Source organism: Pantherophis guttatus, chromosome 7 (assembly GCF_059756535.1).
Source record: "Pantherophis guttatus breed Tessera chromosome 7, ASM5975653v1, whole genome shotgun sequence".
NCBI classification, from domain to species: Eukaryota; Metazoa; Chordata; class Lepidosauria; order Squamata; family Colubridae; genus Pantherophis; species Pantherophis guttatus.
This window is the reverse complement of record NC_142069.1, coordinates 29,255,695-29,274,791: the sequence shown is the minus strand read 5'-3', so window position 1 is coordinate 29,274,791 and position 19,097 is coordinate 29,255,695. Positions and strand designations below refer to the sequence as shown.

Here is a 19,097-nt window from a genome sequence, read left to right as displayed (position 1 = left end):
TTGCTTCTAAGTTATAAAAGGCATGCACTGTTAAATGCTTCTTGGGATTCCTCTGTTCAGCACAAGCCATTCCACGAATCCTTTGTAATGCTAAATATGCTTCCCTGGTTGATAGAAAAATATCCTTCAGTCACATCATATATTATACATCTAAGGATGAATTTTCCACGTTTCCTTGAGAATCTCATTGTGAGTACTAATCAAGCATATTAGTCTCACCCACATTGATCTTTGAGAAATAGAGCATAGTTCAACTGTAGAGAACATGTCATTCATGACCTATAAAAGGTTCAATGTTCAATCTTTGGCATCTTTATTTAAAGGATTGAGAAGCAGGAAGGATCTGTGTCTGAAACTCTGGAAACTGCCTCCCGTCAGTGTTGCTTCCCAAATTGTAAGGACAATTGGCCAGTGGAGCTTAGATGTAAACTGTCTGATAAGGATTATATCAGCTAAAGTTACCATGCCCTTTCAAATGTATCTTTGGATAGGACCATTGTAGTGTTTTAATACAGGATTTAATAATTAAATTAATAAATAACTAAATAATTTCATGTGGAATTCAAAACTGTATCTAGAACAGTTCTTATACAGATAGATCGGGATTACTTATATGTTCAAATAATACAATATTGGATATAGTGTGAATTTATATTGGATACCAGATTGTATTTAATGCAATCCCAAATTAATTAATCCCAGTTAATGTGAATCTAGCACATATCCATTGAGGCTATTGCATGTGTAGTTGCAGCTGAGTTTTTACATATTGTTAATATTCACACATGCAAAATGGAGAAAAGGAAGATTCCACCAGAGGAAAACAGTACAAATTTTAAATAAAGATGCTTTTGTCAGTGTAAGCTTACCTTTAGGAATGATATTTAGAGGGTTTTTTTTAAAAAAATATTTTACTTTCTCTAACTACTCTGTGACTTTGTTAATCATACTTTTAAATTATATTTTTATATAATTTAATACTGTAATATTTCATTAAAATAGATAATATAAATCTATGGTTTGCATTTTTCATTGCCTGTTTCTTTTGAGCTGGAACCAATTACCATATTTTCCATAGAAATATCACTTCAAATAGTGCTAATTTGAATAATGTGACCATTTTGTGGGATTCATTAACCACAGTAATTGAGATCTACCTGTACTTATGCAACCCCTTTGGGGAATTGAAATGGATAGCTTTCACGTATGTATTTATCTACTCATGCAATATGCAAATATGACTTACTGAACGCCTAGCATGGTCTTTGAACAATTCTTGTTAAAAAAAAAAAAGAAGCTTTGCATAAGATCACCTCTTATAAATCTCCCTTTGCTTTTCTCTCCAATCAAGCTCTTTCCCTCTGCATCACTTTTAATATGTAAACTGCTTTGGGTTCTTCCTCCCAACCATTTGCCTAATAACAAGGAATTTATTCCTTTCCTCATTGTGTTAAGGATTTCCAATCACTTCCTGGATGCAGTCATCAGCCAACTTCATATTGCATATGGTAGAATCTCAGATTCTTCTTTGCCTGTAAATTATGTATGTATGTGTGTGTGTGTGTGTGTGTGTGTGTGTGTGTGTGTATCTATATATATATATGTAGGTCTTTGGTTATTCGGGTTTCCCCCCTGCGTAAAATTGGAAGTGTCTTGGCGACGTTTCGACGAAGTCTCATTCGTCATCTTCAGGCTGGTGTTTTCGGCTTCGTGCTTCTAGGAGCAATGTGTGATCGCAGCTGTTTCTTCCTTTTAACTGCCAGTGGGGGAGTGAACTGATTGGGTGGGAGCTTGGCTGTGTTCTGATTGGGTGGATGTGTGTTCTGATTGGTTGGGGGTTTGGCTGTGCTCTGATTGGATGGGGGTGTGTTCTGTTTGGGTGGGGGCTTGGTTGTGCTCGGGTTAGTCTGAGTTGCAGGGGGATTTGAGCTGGTGAGCTACGTTGCTGTTGTTTGGCTTCGTGTTCGTGGTCGTGCCACATCTTCATGGTGGGTGTCAGTTTGCTTCATGTATGTATTGGAGGGGTTTAAAGTGGCTAATGATGCAGCTGTGGTCTGGCTTCTGGTTTGTGGTCGTGCCTCATCATCAGTATGGATTTGAGTTTGCTTTTTGCGTGGAAGTGTGGTGGTGACATCCTGTGTGGGTTTTGTGAGTGTGGGTCTGGTGTCATTCTTTGTGTTAGGGATTCGTTTGTCAATTAGGGCAGGTTTCCAAATGGCTGGTAGGCGGGAGGTATCATCTCGTTTATTCATGCTGTCTGTGTGGGCGTTTTTCTATCTCGATGGCTTCTCTGATTATTCTGTTGTTAAAGTGTTCAGTTTTGGCGATAGTTCTGGTCTTTTTAAAGTCAATTTCATGTCCTGTGGCTTTAAGGTGTTGGACCAGGGAAGAAGTTGGTTCTTCTTTTCTGACTGAGTTCTTGTGTTCTTCAACGCGTGCATTTATTCTTTTGTTGGTTTGTCCGATGTATGTGGTGGGGCAGGCAGTGCATGGGATTTCATATACTCCTTGATTTTTTAACTCAATTTTGTCTTTGCGGTTTCTTAGAATGGTGGATATTTTTCGGTTTGTGCAGAATGCTGTCTTGATGTTGTGTTTGTGGAGGATCTTGCTGATTCTGTCTGTGGTGCCTTTTATGTATGGGAGGAGGGCTTTGCCGTTTTCTTGTTCTCTGTCTTGGATTTTAGTGGGGGTTTCTTTTTGGATTAGGTTGGTAATCTTATTTCTTTGGAATCCATTGGATGTTAGTACGTTAGTGAGAGTGTGTAGTTTTGTTTTTATATACACAAATATATATATATCCCGCGTAAAATTGGAAGTGTGAATAAGTGAATAAGACATCCCCTGATAATCCCAATCGGGCTTTTGAGCACATGGCAATAAGGCCAAGTGCTTATTTCAGGGTTCAAAAAAAATATAAGACAGGGTCTTATTTTTGGGGAAACACGGTACCTAGTCGAGTAACGAAATGTCTGCAACCAAACAACCAAGCTGAGAGAGCACCAAGGACTGCATAGTTCAATCCTGAGCTATGTTATCTTTTCTGTTGAAAATTTGTTTGATCCAGAATCATTACATAGGCTGTGTACCAGAAATTATTTCCATCTGCATCCTTAATGAAATTGGGACCATACAGAACTATGAAGGAGAAACTTCTATCATGTTGGAATAGACATGTTTATTAAAGAATAGCACCAGGATAACTTTCTTTTTCCCTCCCTACTCATGAATACAAATTAATCCCTTTTAGTCTCAGTGCAATGTTGATCTGGCTGCTGTCACCATTTCAACAGTAATGAATTGCTGATGATTATTCTTTGTGTACAACATTTTCCAAAGAGATTGAAAAATAGTCAGCTTCTGATTTTCTGCTTCCATGTTCAGTGTTTGCACTGATATCTCTAGGTAAGTAGGTGGATGGTAAATAGTTCATTAAATAGCCTTCAGGCTATTTCAAGTAAAGAGTTTTGTATGTTAGTGTACAGAACAAGGGCCTTCCATACCTCTGATTCCATTGGGATCAGTTCACTTGTGTTGAGGGGTAAATGATAACCTGTGAATTGTGATATCACCCTGCAGATAATGTGATCCTTTCATCAGACGTCATTATTTAATCAGGCCATTTGTGTAATGATATACATGTCATTTTAATGTTGTGGCTTATTACCATTGGATCAAACACTGGACAGAGTTACTTTGTGGAGGGGGGAAAATTAAGAAAAGGACATATTGAAAAGGCATTTCTTAGTTCCTGGATCAGTTAGAAAAGGAGTTACCTGCTTTGTCTATATTCATTTGTATGTGTTCGAAGCTTCATTTCAATGAAGAAAAGGGGAGAGAGAGAAAGAAAGGCCTGGTTTATTGCGATTTTCTAAATCTCCTCTGGATGTGATGAGCTTCCTCTGGGATTAAAAAAAAAAGCAAATCAAAAGAGAACTGTTGCTCAACTGTGCACAAAATCTTGTTCTTTCCTAACTAGCTGGATCAAGTGGGCCATTTTTTTTAAAAAAAAACTTTCTTTGGGGAATTTAGCGAATTCAGTAGTTGGACACTCATTAATGAGGTGTTGAATAGTAAGAGGGAAAAAGAAGGGAGGGGAGAAAGGTTTTTCCTCCCCTCCTCTTCCCTGGCTGATTTAATTTGGTGAGAATGGTAGGATATTTCAATTTGCACATAGATTATTCTGGTGACTCAAGATTAGTCAATTTCTTTCATTTTCAGCATCAGAACATTTTGAAAAGAATAGAAATTTATTTTTACACAGGTATAAGCCATTTCCATGTCCAGCAACGGATAGTGTGTTCTAAAGTCCTCCAACTATCACTGTGCCAACCAAAAAATAATGATATGATTTATACCACATCCTAGAATCATAAGTATTATGGAATTCGAAGAAACTTCAAGGTTCAATTAGTCCAATCTTTTTCAATGTGTAAAAAACCTAATTCTACCATTCTTGAAAAATAACTGCCCCACCTGTTAAAAATCTCCAGAGATAGTGAACCCAAAACTTATATAGACAAGACTATTCCAAATTTGCAATTTTTTACTGCCAGGAAATTTTCTTCATACTTAAACAAATTTTTGTTTCTTGTTCGTCTACTGAGGCTGAATATGCTTGTGTTTCAGATGCATGTAATTCTGTAACATGGTTTGATGCTTTGGTCACAGATATCTGGACATACCCGATCCGACTGATCACCATGATGGAAGACAATGAATCTGTGGTTTATATTTCTGAATCACGTTTCACGGGTTCTAGGTCCAGACACATTGACATCCGTTATAAAAATATAAAACAATTAGTGAAACAAGGTTTTGTTAAATTGCAGTATGTGCCTACACATGATCAGATTGCTGATATGCTCAACAAACCACTTCCAGCAACTCAGCACGAGTATCTGTGTAAGAGGATGTGCCTTACCTGAGTGCCTTAACTGATGTCCACTCAACAGACAAAGAAGGGGTTGTCACTGCATTATGTATTTGTCAGTCGAGCTTCCATCCTAAGATTTACGGTAGCCTGCCAGAGAACTTTTATCACGTCCCTGATTTCTGAGTTACTGCGCATGTCCAAGTTTAAGGAAGAAACTTCCTGATCTTTTTCCTTTGTCCGTCGGTGTGATAAAACTGCCAGTAACAATGTAGTTAGTAAATTTGTTTTATTTCTGTATAATAAAATGTTTTTTAGAATATATTTTGGGTTTTCTTTCTTTAAAGTATACAGCATGGAAAACAAGATCCATCCGTCTCTAATTAAGTGCAATTACCCCAGGGGAGTATCGAAGCTGATTTACGCTTCGACATGAACAACCCAAGTTCCTTCAGCCCTAAGTCCCTGTATCTCAATTGTCAAAATCCTTTTGGAAATGGAGTGCTCAGAACAGTACACAGTACTCTGAGTGTGGTCTTATCAGTACAAACTAAAGGGGAATAAATACTTTTCACACTTTTGATTCTGTTCTTCATCAATGATTGATTAATTAATATTATGAAGATACTATAAATCATTTATGGGGAAGTAATGGAGAAATTAATGAGATATAGCTTATTCTTCCCTTTGGCTGAAATAGGAAGATACAAATAAGCATATACCATGTTTAGTGATTACGATACTTCTTTGGCTCTTTTCCTTAGAAAATCTCTTCATTTTTAAAGTGTCAACAGAAGATGGAAAACACTAATGTAATCCACCAACAATGATGAGTAGAAAGCTTGTAGAAACCCATATTTTTTCAGCTGCAGATTATACTCAACAAAATACGTGCAAAGTTGCTATTTACTTTGTTATTTGAGTGGGGAACATAGCCAATGAAGTTGTCCCATTCCTCCAGTAATTGCTAGCATGATCAGGATTGTCACAATAAGATAACATGCTATAGAGAAAGACAGGAAATCAAGAAATATTTTCAACCAAACACATCAGTAGATCTTTTTACTCCGACTAAAAATTGATGAGTCTAATACTTAATCACCCTGATCAATTTCCTGTACTGCCCCAATTTCTAATAATTGTTTAAGTAGCTCATCCTGTAAAGAAGACATGACAAGATTGTAAACCAATACGAAATTAAAATGGCAATTATTAACGAAATACAAAACATACTGCACATTAAAAATACTATTATGTAATAGGAGTTCATTTTCTAGTTTGGTTAATGACTTATCCTCCAGGCATAAGCAAAGGATATTGCCAATAAATGTTGATATTTGCTTTACAACTCTCAAACGCTCTTGTGAGTCATCGTGATGCAAATAAATTTCTGTTAGATCTGCCATTGCCTTGCTAAGATCCCCAAATCAGCCATGTAAATGAGGAGGCTGAGAGGATGTAAGCTCATCCTTGGGTGATGCCTACTTGGGATGGTCATTTTTGCTTCCCTTTTAATATTAATATTTTAATAAAATATTTTAAAAAGTTTTCAGCACTTTGCTTAGCAAAGGCACTGTAATTGAAGGAAGAGCTCTTATATTACAAGCCTTTCTAGGCCTGCCTGCCAGTCTCCTTTTAGGGAACAAAGGAAGGGCGCCAGTTTTACTTACCTTCCAACAGCATTTTTGGCCTCATGGCTTTTATCATACTATTGAGACCGTGCAAATCTTGAGCCAAATCGGGAATGCAATCCCAGTTGCAAGGACAAACCAGGTAGCACCAGGATCTGATTTGCTCTGTTTTTATAGTTATCATGCTTGGGTGAACTTAGAACTTTTGATTTTTAATGTGTAGGTTCTATGCATTGTTGCTCTGTGCTTCACTCAATTTCCTTTGTACAATGTGTTGTTCTATTTTATTTGTTCAGCCTTTTTTTTTTCAGGATTACAAAACATTGTAAAGCTCTGAGAAGTCTTTAGAAGGGAATTAGTTAATTAAAGAGCTAGTATTACTCCAAAGGGATGTGGTGGCTCAGTGGCTAAGACGCTGAGCTTGTCAATCGAAAGGTCGGCAGTTCAGCAGTTCGAATCCCTAATGCCGAATAATGGGGTGAACTCCCGTTACTTGTCCCAGCTTCTGCCAACCTAGCAGTTCGAAAGCACATAAAAAATGCAAGTAGGAAAATAGGGACCACCTTTGGTGGGAAGGTAACAGCGTTCGGTGCACCTTTGGCATTTAGTCATGCTGGCCACATGACCACGGAGATGTCTTCGGACAGCGCTGGCTCTTCAGCTTTGAAATGGAGATAAGCACCACCCCCTAGAGTTGGGAACAAGTAGCACATATGTGCGAGGGGAACCTTTACCTTTACCTTATTACTCCAAAGCAAGCCAGTGCATTTTGCGGGCAGAGGTAAGATGTTTTGTCCAGGAGAAAAAGCAATACAAGTTGACTTGACATGGTATTTCATCTGCCCTGAAGATGAGAAGAAGAAGCTTCTCTGCACAAATAGCTTACACTCAGAAGTTTCCACTAGCATTTCGAGTAGTTAACTGAAAGCCTCTTCCATTCATTCAAGCTTCTAAAGTGATGCAGATTGAAACAATAGGGTTGTTTCATTTCAGAATTAGGACTACGTATAAAGTAACTTTGAAGGAGTGCTTCTCATAAACTTTTATCACAACATAGCATCCCCTTTGTTGATACCTTGAGAAACACAAGTAAAGATGAACAGGCAGCATCTAGACCTGTGAATTGTAATTCATGTGGTATGTTTATATTCCTGGCGGAGAGCAATTTGACATATATTTTCAGCAAGTAGTGGCTCTTGAAGGAAAATTCAGAAGATTGGAGTAGCAAATGACCACACTTCAGGTGAAAGAAGTTGAATATTTATCAGATGAAGAGAAGGAGGCACAATAAAAGGAAATGACAAGAAGTAGTTCTCTTAAGGAAGAGAATTAAACAAGGGAGCAAGCTGAGAAGATGAGAGCCACAATCAGAAGCAAGTACTATGAAAGATATTCTGGCTGCTGGAACTTAGAAACAGTTTTTTGACCTTTGCTAATGAAACAGCCCTTCAGGAGGACAAAAAGATAAATGGAACAGGAGATAGATGGTTGCTATATAAAAGGCAGAGGGCCTTACAAGAAGACAAAGATAAAAATTGTGGGATCTGTGATACACTATTATGAGACATTGAAACAAAGATTTGCTTTCTGGACCTGTCGCTCATAAAGTGTGCTGTATGTCAGGGGCACAGATCAGGGGTATGACAGAGCAATTCTGATGATCAATTGTTCCTTCTGTTATGCTATTTGGGGACAGAGATACTGCAAAGACTAGATATGACCATGTCACTGGGAAGATTAAAAAAACTAGTGAGAACATTAATGTTCTCCTGCATCCTTCCAATCCATGAAAGAGGATTGGAAAGGGAGAGAATGCTGCAAGTTTGTTATTAATTGTGCAGATAGTGCAGATTTGGTTTTTGGGGCCATGGTCTGAATTACCTAGATGATCAGAGTTGCCAAGATGGAGGAAAACAGAAAGATCTATAATGGAGAAATGGATCATGAATATGGCTGAGTTTGCAGAAATGGTTAAATTGACTTGTTTGGTTAAGAAAGGAACTATAATTGCTTTTATAAAAGACCCTGTATGGATTTTTAATTGAAAAATATTAAAAATCAACTGGAGATTTGGGAATTTATTGATTTACAAGGTCTGTTTATAGGAAGAAGGGAACCATAATATGTAATTTGACAGGGTGGAGATAGTAATTACTATGCTTGTAATTGCTGCAAAGAAGGGTGGAAGTCACTTCTTTAGATATCCTTTTTTTTCTTCTTTTTTGTTATCTTTCACATTTTTTGCTCTCTTATATTTCCATTTCCTTCTTTTTCTTTTATTTATTTATTAAAATTTATGTAAAATCTTCTTAAAATAAAAGCTAATTTTTAAATCAAAGAGTTACCTAGTTGTAATGTTCACCTATGCAAAACCCTTGCTATATGAGCTGCATTGGAAGTCTGTAGCGCATGGGGCCCAGGTACTTATAGAATTGTTTCTGCATTGAATTTGGTAGGTCCCCTTTCGGGGTCCATTTTTTTCAAACAGTGCCATCTTGCAGAATTGTGATGTGTCTCCTCTGTTACAGTGTTTGCACTTCAGAACAGGTCCACTCCCCTGAAAGTCAGATGGGCCCCACCACTTTCTTGGCCTTCTGAAAGACTGTTAAAACTTGGTTCTGTTCTTAAGGGGAGAATCAGAATGTTAGGGTGGCTCAATATATATGTGTTTATTTTTATGGAATTGGTAGGTAATATCTTGGCTATTTGTTTCCCTTGTATTAGATTATTTTAATTGGTTATGAGCTTTTACATTGTTTTTGTTTGGACTGTTTACTATCCAGAGTTACGAATTTAAGATGGAGAACTCTGTTAATTTTCAGAATAAATACTGGGCATATAATGTATTTCATGTTCAACAGAATTGGCAAACATACAGTATATCTGGCTGAAGCATAGTGAATTTGATCAGGAGAACTTTAAAATGGACTCTTTGAGGTTGAGAATGAAAACTCTGAGATAAGATTTCATTGCTTGGGCATTGTAAACAAGCTAAAGATGAATCCAAACAGAAAGGAGTTATTGTATGTCCATCACGGCTTTTATCTCCAGTAGGGTTTTTTTTATGGGGGGCGGAAATGAGGTGAGACATTGTTCCAGAAACAGTAAGGTCCTGACTTGGGGTCCTCCTGGACTCATAACTGGGGGACAGGTTTCCTCGAGCTTTAACTAGTGCAGCTGTTGTAGCCTTAACTGGAACATAAAGACCTTGCAACAATTATTTTTACTGGATTTTGTTGTCTAGTTTTACACTTTTATTTTTGTATTATTAATATTATATTGTCGACACTTTAATGTATTGAATGATTAATCTGTCAAGAGTTGTTTGGTTGCAGTTGCTAATAATGAATGGATGTATGAGTGAATGAACAAACGAGAAAGAAAGAGAAAGAAAGGGAAGGGAGGAAGGAAGGAAGGAAGGAAGGTAGGTTGATGTAATAGGATATGTTAATCTCCTCTATAAAAAAATGAAGACACTCTGGGAGACCCTGGCACAATGATCCATTCTAAGTCATAAAAGCTCATGAGGTAACTTTGGACAATTCACTCTCTCTCTTAGCCCAACCTACCTTATATGTTTGTCTTGGAGAGGAAAATAGGAGAAGGGAGTATTGTATATGCCATCTTGAACTCATGAACGAAAAGATAATAAACCTAATAAATATAAAAAAGGAAAAACACTAGTTCAGAAAGTTCACAGTTTTTGTGATCTATCATATAACACTTACAATGTGGGAAATAAAACAAATCTTCCTACAATAATGGAGATTTTAATATAATAGTATAGGATGAACCCTGTCAGTCAGATAAAGCAATTGAAAAATGTAATTTGTTCAAAAGAAATAGATGCAATAGAAAGGGATGTGGCGTTTTACTTTGCATTAGCAGTAAACATACCTCTGGATTCTTTGGTTTTCTCTGAGCTTGGTGGTTTACTTGCAGATGTTTCATTACCCAACTAGATATCATCATCAGTGCATATATGTAACCATGATCTACATATATTTCCTTCTGTTAGTAATTATAGCTGCATAGACTTTCAAGTGAAAGAGCTTGGCAACATTTATATAGAAGCCATCTATGTTAAAATAAGTTGAAAAACCAATAAAACAGTCTATGATTGCTTCCACAGCTAAGGAGAAGATGTGGATGATCTTTCCAAAAGCAACCCTTTTCTCTTTCAAAGAATTGTGTAGTAATGGTGTTGGAGGGTTTAATTAACCTACCATATGTTAGGAGACAAACTCTCACAATACGATCTTTCTAGGAAATTCTTGATTTTTTTTTTTGCTGACAACTTTTTCCTTCAGAGGATGAAGGAAAGCACAGAAAGATCTACTATCCTCGATTTGATACTGACCAAAAGGAAAGACTCAGTCAAGGCTCAGTTAAGCACCAGGAATAATGACGGAAAAGAACCATACAATGCTGTAGTTCTTGATTTTAACAAAATAAAATCTGCCAAATAGATATTTTGGCTCACTTTGCAGATTGGCCTGCTATCTGATGTGAAGCTAACTGGACGATTTTAAGCACTGCTTCCACAGCTGTGGAAGTGGCTGGGAATAATTCATCGTGGCTGAATATAATAATAAAGAATAGAGATTAACTAGCTGCCCTCCTACTTAGAGGGAATGCAAGTACAGTACAGTACAATTTTTCAAAATGTACTGTACTGTGTACTCTTTGTAAGCTTCATCTCTTTGGCTTCCATAGGTCTTTCTGTTTCTTGCATTCCTTGTCTCTTTCCATGATACCCTGTTAGGTTACACTGCCTGTGGATTCAGCAGCTGTGTGCCCCTCTCTCATTCTCTCGCCCCCCCCCCCCTCTGCTTCTCTCTCACACACATACATGCATTCAAATGCACTCACTATTCATTTGTGGCATATCCTGTTGCCATTGGAAACCTAAGAAAGAAGTGAATATATCCTCCAACTCTCAGGCTTTTTCTTCCCCCTTTCCTCTCTTTCCCTTGCAGGAGACGAAGAGCTCAGCAATGAATCCATTGGAGCACCGATCCATCAAAGAGCCAGATCAACGAGTCACAGATCGTACCTAAATGTGATTAAATATCCTTCTCTTCCAAAGCTCAGAAGGAACACGGATTTATCTGGCATAGCCTTTTCACAATTTGATGTTCAAAGCACAGCATTTGAGGTAAGAGAAGCTTCTCTTTTTGGATTTTCCCTCTCCTTCCCTTTTTCTGTTTGCTTTCCATAAAAGACACATTGGAGAGGGATCTTACTCTTTACATATTGTCTGCTGAAAGGGTGCTTAGTCCAGGGGTTGCTTGCCAGTCTACCTTAGCAGTTTTTGCATGGAACTGTGATATACAAGGGAGAGGACATACAGTCTACATGCAATCCAGAGATCTATCTTTTCTCTCCCTTTCTTCTTGTCTACATCTGGCCTTCTATGCCCTACACTTCAGCCCTTCTGAAGAGCACACCCCTTCTGACTTTCTCAATCAAGCAGCATTTTGTTTGTGTTTGATAAGTAAAGAAGTGACAAATGTTCATTATGCTGTGTAAGTCTGCAGTGCATTTGGAGAAGGATAGCAGGCCACTTAAAATACCTTTTATTAGGTGCAGGCCTTGGCAGTTCATGAGTGATGTCCCATTCGTGTATCTGGAGGTATAAATGATCAAAAGTTGAATATGTGCTTGAGAATCACCTTTAAAAGACAAAGCTGGAGATCTCAAGACCCAGCTATCTGGATATGCTTTACCATCCAAGTTAATATGAGATTCAGTTTTGTTAGGTGATACTTAGAAATATAAACTGAGATCGTTGCCATAGCAGTGCTTTGTTGTTGATCTTGTTTTTTTGTTTTTTTTAATCTTACAAAAGCTTGTGTCGAGGGCTGACTTTCAGTAGATCGCAGTGAGGGAGCTGCTCTGCTACGCACGAAACCCCGACCCAGAATCAGGTCGTCTACGAATGATTTAGCACCGGGTTCCCCGCGAACGTGCGCTTCGCCGCGGGTGAGAGGCGGCCCCCTTCCGGCCGCGCTCCGCTCCCGTGACGGACGGCTCTCTGCACCGGGCCGGGCGGCCCAGCTATCCGAGGCCCACCGAGGCTCCTCGGCACTGCGGTATCATTGTTGATCTTGTTGACACATTAGTTTGTCACACTATTTGTTGGCACTGGAAGCAAAGTTTATAAAGATTTATACTTTGAATTTATAAGGTTGCCCAACTCATATTTACTCCAGTTGGCAAGTAGATTAAAAATAAATAAATAAATAAATAAATAAATAAAGCCTGCTACATAGTTTAATAAAATAAATAAATAAAAGATAGCTGTTGCCAGGAAGAACAAACCTACCAGAAACATACTAAATATTATTAATTAATTAATTAATTAATTAATTAATTAATTAAATTTTTATACCGCCCTTCTCCCAAAGGACTCAGGGCGGTGAACAGCCAGGGTTAAAATACATGCAGTATAAAAATTAAAATTATTTAAAAATAATTAAATCCAATTTGGCTTTCCAATTTTAAAACCCCTTACCCATAAAAATTAATCAATAAAAATTTTAAATCAGCCCGGCTCGCTGAAACAAGAAAGTCTTCAGAACCCGGCGGAAAGTACGGAGGTCCGGGATCGTATCCCTGGGGGTAGCTCATTCCAGGGGGCAGGTGCCCCCACAGAGAAGGCTCTCCCCCTGGGGGTCGCCAGTCGACATTGCTTGACCGACGGCACCCTAAAGAGACCCTCTCTGTGGGAGTGTATTGGCCGGTGGGAGGTTATCGGTGGCAGAAGGTGGTCTCATAGATATCCAGGCCCTAAGCCATGGAGCGCTTTAAAGGTGAGAATCAAAATCTTCAAGTGCACCCGGAAGACCACCGGAAGCCAGTGCAGCTTGCGCAGGAGATGTGTTACATGGGAGCGCCATGTCGCCCCCATAATTACCCGTGTGGCTGCATTCTGGACCAGTTGGAGCCTCTGGGTGCTCCTCAAGGGGAGCCCCATGTAGAGAGCATTACAGTAGTCCAGGTGGGAAGTAACGAGGGCATGAGTGACCGTGCATAAGGCATCCCGATCCAGAAATGGGTGCAACTGACGATATCAGGCGAATCTGATAAAAAGCCCCCCTGGCCACGGCCATCATATGCTCTTCTAAAGACAGCCGTGCATCCAGGAGGACGCCCAAGTTACAGGCCCTCTCTGTGCAGGCCAATGACTCGCCCCCAATAGCCAGCGATGGCACCAGCTGGCTATATCGGGACACCGGCAACCACAGCCACTCGGTCTTGGAGGGGTTGAGTCGGAGCCTGTTCCTCCCCATCCAGACCCACATGGCGTCTAGGCACCGGGACATCACTTCAAGGGCATCACTGGGGTGGTCTGGAGTGGAGATGTACAGCTGAGTGTCGTCAGCGTACAGATGGCACTGCACCCCAAAACCATGGATGATCTCACCCAGCGGCTTCACATAAATGTTGAACAGGAGAGGCGAGAGGACCGACCCTTGCAGCATCCCACAAACCAGGTGCCTTGAGGTTGACCTCTGCCCCCCTGCCAACACGGACTGCAACCGGTCGGAGAGATAGGAGGAGAACCACTGTAACACGGTGCCTCCCACTCCCAACCCCTCCAGCCGACGCAGCATGATACCATGGTCGATGGTATCAAAAGCCGCTTAGAGATCTAATAGGACCAGGACAGAGGAGCACCCCCTGTCCCGAACCCTCCAGAGATCATCAGCCAATGCGACCAATGCCGTTTCCGTGCTGTACCCAGGCCTGAAGCCGGACTGGAATGGATCTAGATAGACAGTTTCATCCAGGTACTGCGGGAGCTGTTGCGCAACCACACTCTCAACAACCTTCGCCACAAAGGGAAGGTTGGAGACTGGACGGTAGTTTGCCAAAGCAGCTGGGTCCAGAGAGGGCTTCCTGAGGAGGGGCCTCACCACTGCCTCTTTCAAGGCAGAGGATAGGAAACCCTCACTCAAAGAAGCATTAATAATCCTCTGGAGCCAGCCTCGTGTAACCTCCCAGGTAGCCAGCACCAGCCAGGAGGGACACGGGTCCAGTAAACATGTGGTTGCGTTCAACCTCCCCAGCAACCTGTCCATGTCCTCGGGAGTCACAGGGTCAAACTCATCCCAGATAACATTCTCAAGACCTGCCTCAGACATCCCGCCCGAACCCACCCAGTCAGAGTCCAGGCCTTCCCGAATTTGAGCAATTTTATTATGCAGATAACACGCAAAATCCTCAGCTTGCTCTTGCAAGGGGTCTTCCCGCGCTCCCAGATGGAGAAGGGAGCGGGTCACCCTAAACAGGGCAGCTGGGCGGTTATCTGCCGATGCGATAAGAGCGGAAAAGTAGTTACACTTCGCCGCTTTTATCGCCACTAAATAGGTCTTGATATAAGACCTCACAAGTGTTCGGTCGAATTCGGAACGACTAGTCCTCCAACTACTCTCTAGGCGTCTTTTCTGGCGCTTCATCTCCCTCAGCTCCTCGGAGAACCAAGGAGCTGGGCAGGTTCGGCACTGGGTCAGAAGCCGCAAAGGCACGACCCGATCTAAAGCACCAGCGGCCGCCCTATCCCAGGCGGCCACCAGGTCTTCCATCGAGTCGTGAGCCAGAGTCTCAGGAAATGGCTCAAGCTCCATTTGGAACCTATCAGGATCCATCAGGTTATGGATCCATCCATAACCTATACCAGGTAGATCCATAACCTGATCTAACAGAGAACCAGATTTTCAAGGCTCATTTAATGGAATAGCAGGGTTGGATCCATTTGGATCTCTGGGGAGTGGATCCCCCAGAGGAATCGCAGCTCAGTGACATAAATATAAAATGTGTTTAGAATTACTGTTAATGTAAATTTAATATCCTCAAGTTTTCCTAGAGATGAATGATATCTTTGAATCAATTCCTGATTTTTCAATGCAAATCTACATTTTACACGATGCTTCAAATTTTTGGGGTTAGCTAGTGCAGTGAAACATTAAGATCTTTAGAAATAATTATGATTTATGTATGCCATTAAAATCAGATGCTGCTGCTTTATAATGAATCACTCCATAGGTCTACCTAACTCTAGTAGCTTTGTAAGTTTTACCTCATCTTTTGCTCTGCAGTCTTGTGCAGGATCTTACAACCCAATTGTGTGACTTAATGATCACATGGTCCAGTTTTGGCTCAAGTCACTTAGTCAACATTTGTGTGATTCTGATGGAATTGTAGGATATTTATAGGAAGAACATTTTCCAGCTGAAGCAGTTCCATCTATGCCATTCTCAGCAGTAGAGACAGAAGCAATTTGTCTCTGACCTGGATGAGGAGAAAGAGATTGATAGAGAAAGAAAACAAAAAGTGTATTCACTTCAGCTTCAGTTCCATTCTGATGGACCATCAGATGAGAAAAGCTGTATTAATCAACAGCAATAATGGAACATTCTCCCACCTCTCCAAAGTTTGTAAAACTATGTCTTATAATTCATCTGAATGTCTCTGCATTTATGCTGAATTCCCAGTATTTGAGGCACATTGGAGTAAAATAGGCAGTTCGTTTAGGAACTTTTATAAATAAGCTTATAAAATTACTAGCTTGCTATCAATTAATAAATACATTGCCAGAATTGGCAGAGGATGGTTGCTGAGCAGCAAGTTCATCTGCCTCTTACCTAGCAGATTGAAGTTCTACATTTCACCCACCCAATAACTTTAAAAAAAAAATCAAGATAGGGAAGGGCATTCAGGTAAAATATATAAAATAGAACTTGTAACCCTTGACTCTGTCCCCTTCAAAATATTCTTGCTCACACTTTTAAACTGTTGGAGAATGAAAATGTGCTGCTATCCTTAAGGACCCTCCATTCAATGTTTGCAAAATAATAATTACTCCCAAGTTTTTGTCTTGTGCATGCACTGTGACTAATGCTTAGAGTGTGGCTGTAGAACTTTAAAATCAATAAATAAAGGCATACTGAATATTTCAAGGCTTGATTGGGTGATAGCAGTAGAGTAGATTGTTCTGTTCTTACCTCCTTTCAGACATTTGTTAGAGAGAAAAAAAATTCAGGAATAGCTGTAAGAATTTTGTGTATCCAGGACCAGTATCCTTCATGCATGTCCCTGTTGCTGAAGTCTCTGGCCAAGACATATTGAAAAACATCTTCAGTAGACTTCTATTTGTGTTTTCTTAGAAAAAAAGTAGAAATCACATGCCTGAGAAGCCTGCCTGATCAGGGTTCCCAAGCATGCAGAATGCTTGGATTGTGTTCACATGCCAGATATACATAAGTTAAAAAAATAAGTCTCCTACAGATCACTCTAGTAAACTTGGGAAGATTAAGATCAGGGATGGGCTGCTACGGGTTCGCCCGGGTTCGGGAGAACCCGTAGCTAACATTATGGCCAGTTTGGAGAACCTCCAAATCCCACCTCTGGCTGGCCCTGCCCACCCCATCCCTCCTACTCCACCCCTCCCCTCCCAGGAGTCTCCACATGGCTCATTTTGGATGCGAGGTAAGTGCAGGGCCCACGTGGAGGCTCGGAGAGGGAGAAAACTGAGCCTCCCGGAAGCTCCGGAGGGCCTCTGGAGCCCCGGGGAGTCCGTTTTTGCCCTCCAAGAGGCTCAAGGAAAGCCTCAGGAGCCTGGGGAAGGTGAAAACAGCACCCCCGCCATGGTGCAGGAGGCTGACTAGGCCATGCCCACCACAGCCACGCCCACCGAGCAACCGGGCAGAGAACCCGTTGCTGAAATTTTTGAAGCCCACCCCTGGTTAAGATACAACCCCATTTTCATTCTGTGTGACCCTATATTTTAGTAAGATATAATGCACGAGTAGAGTTAGGTTGTCCTGAGAGAAGGACACTTACTCTACTTTCTAGATCGTGTTCTCTCTCTCCAGGAAAGTCACAGGAATTGCTTATTTTGAAGCAAAACTATAAACATAGTGCTGGCAGAATGCAGTGTGGCTGCTTAATTATTATTATGGTTATGCTCAGGCTGGGATTACTATTTTGCATTCTTTGAACTTTTCCCCTTCATGGTACAAAAAGGATCTCAGGTTTGAGGTGAATTCCTAAGCCTAAAGACATACATATTCTTGGCTGCCATTCTTGTTTCCTGTCTTCTTATTCTATCTCCTGTCTCCCAAACATTGAAGCTTGAATTTCAGCTGCTTCAAGCAGTTACCTCCTTTTTTTCCTTGTTTTTTTTTTTTTTTTGACAACTCACCAAGCACACTGATGGTATAAATAATAACAATTTGGCAGATAATAGCAGAACACAACTGAGTTCTCCTGCAGACTGTTCATGCTGGGCTTACTTCTCAGCGGTAAACTCCACTTCCATGCTGTTGACCTTTCCAATTGTCATCTATTTTGAATAACTCGGGTTAAATGCTGTGGCCAATGACGCCATCAGCAGATCCCTTTAGATGCCAGGTAAAAGCTTGCTCTCAAGACCAATTTAGCCTGTGGCAACTTCAGCTTTTAGGGAGTCTGTGAAATATCAGCTTGCATAGTCATCAGAGCTTTTGTACTCAAGTCAACCTGGATGGATTTTGACATACATTTGAAAAGCTGCTGTCAGTGATCACATTGGCTTTGGATTACACATGCCATAAAACATAGAGGCAACAGTGTCCCTAAGAAGACACATCTACAGGCATATATTCCACTGACAGAAGATGGAAAAGAGAAGATCCAGGTTGTTCAGCTTACTTGCTATGATATTGGATGAAATTATTTTAAAAGAATGTAATGTAAAGCATGGAAGGGATCTTGGAGATCATTGAGCCCAAGCCCATGCCTAGAGTTTTCGGATACCAAATGAAGTCATTAATTTCACAACTCATTTGACTCTTCCAAATTGGGAATTCTGCTCATTTAAACTGGCAAAGTAAGAGGATGGATGAAACTTGGGGAGTTAATGGCTGTTAGGACAGGAAATAAGAGTGTAATTCTCTAGGTTGTAATTTGGCAACCATGAATGCCACAGCCATAATAATAATATTAACAATTGTGTTAACATTATTAATATGAAGTCACTGCTGCTAATTCTTTAACTGGCATTGGCCTTCAAATGCACTGAGGTCTTCCCAAGAACTTAGGATCTCATTAACATCAACATTAATTAACAATTAATAGCATTAATATTATTAACAATAGCAATATTAACCATAGTCATAAATAATGTGCAAAACTAATATAATGCTTTAAAATTGGGAAATGATGCAAAACAAAATTTAGTTTTTTGTCCTTCCTTAATGTCTAGGAACTGCTCATCAGTGACACATCTTCTTCTATAATTAGGAGTTGCAGCTTGGGCCAACTTCATATTCACGCATATATTTTGCCTTCTTGTAACTAATCAATATGCTTGAATCATCCTTCCCGCTGCTTCCTATGTTTATAACTATCTTCCCCTTACTCAGTTGTTTCTTTTATTTCACTTATTAAGTTTATAGAATGTAGAAGAAATTCTAGATAATTCCTCTCCACTGGTCTTAGAAGGTCCTTTTGGTATAAAACTTTTCCTTATTTTGCTCTCCTGACCAAGTAGAACTTCTGGAGAGATTACAAGCACCTTTCAGTCGTGTATTTGCCAGTCTCTGCTT

At 40.1% G+C, this 19,097-nt stretch overlaps 1 protein-coding gene across 2 annotated transcripts in view; it reads left to right on the top strand.

Moving 5' to 3' along the window:
• Positions 1–19,097, top strand: part of ELFN2 (extracellular leucine rich repeat and fibronectin type III domain containing 2) — a 174,963-nt gene that overhangs the window by 51,861 nt on the left and 104,005 nt on the right. For both annotated transcript variants that reach the window (XM_034403037.3, XM_034403038.3), the window contains exon 2: positions 11,484–11,662. The gene's annotated coding sequence lies outside the window, so the exon portion shown is untranslated. The remainder of the gene's footprint in view (positions 1–11,483; positions 11,663–19,097) is intronic.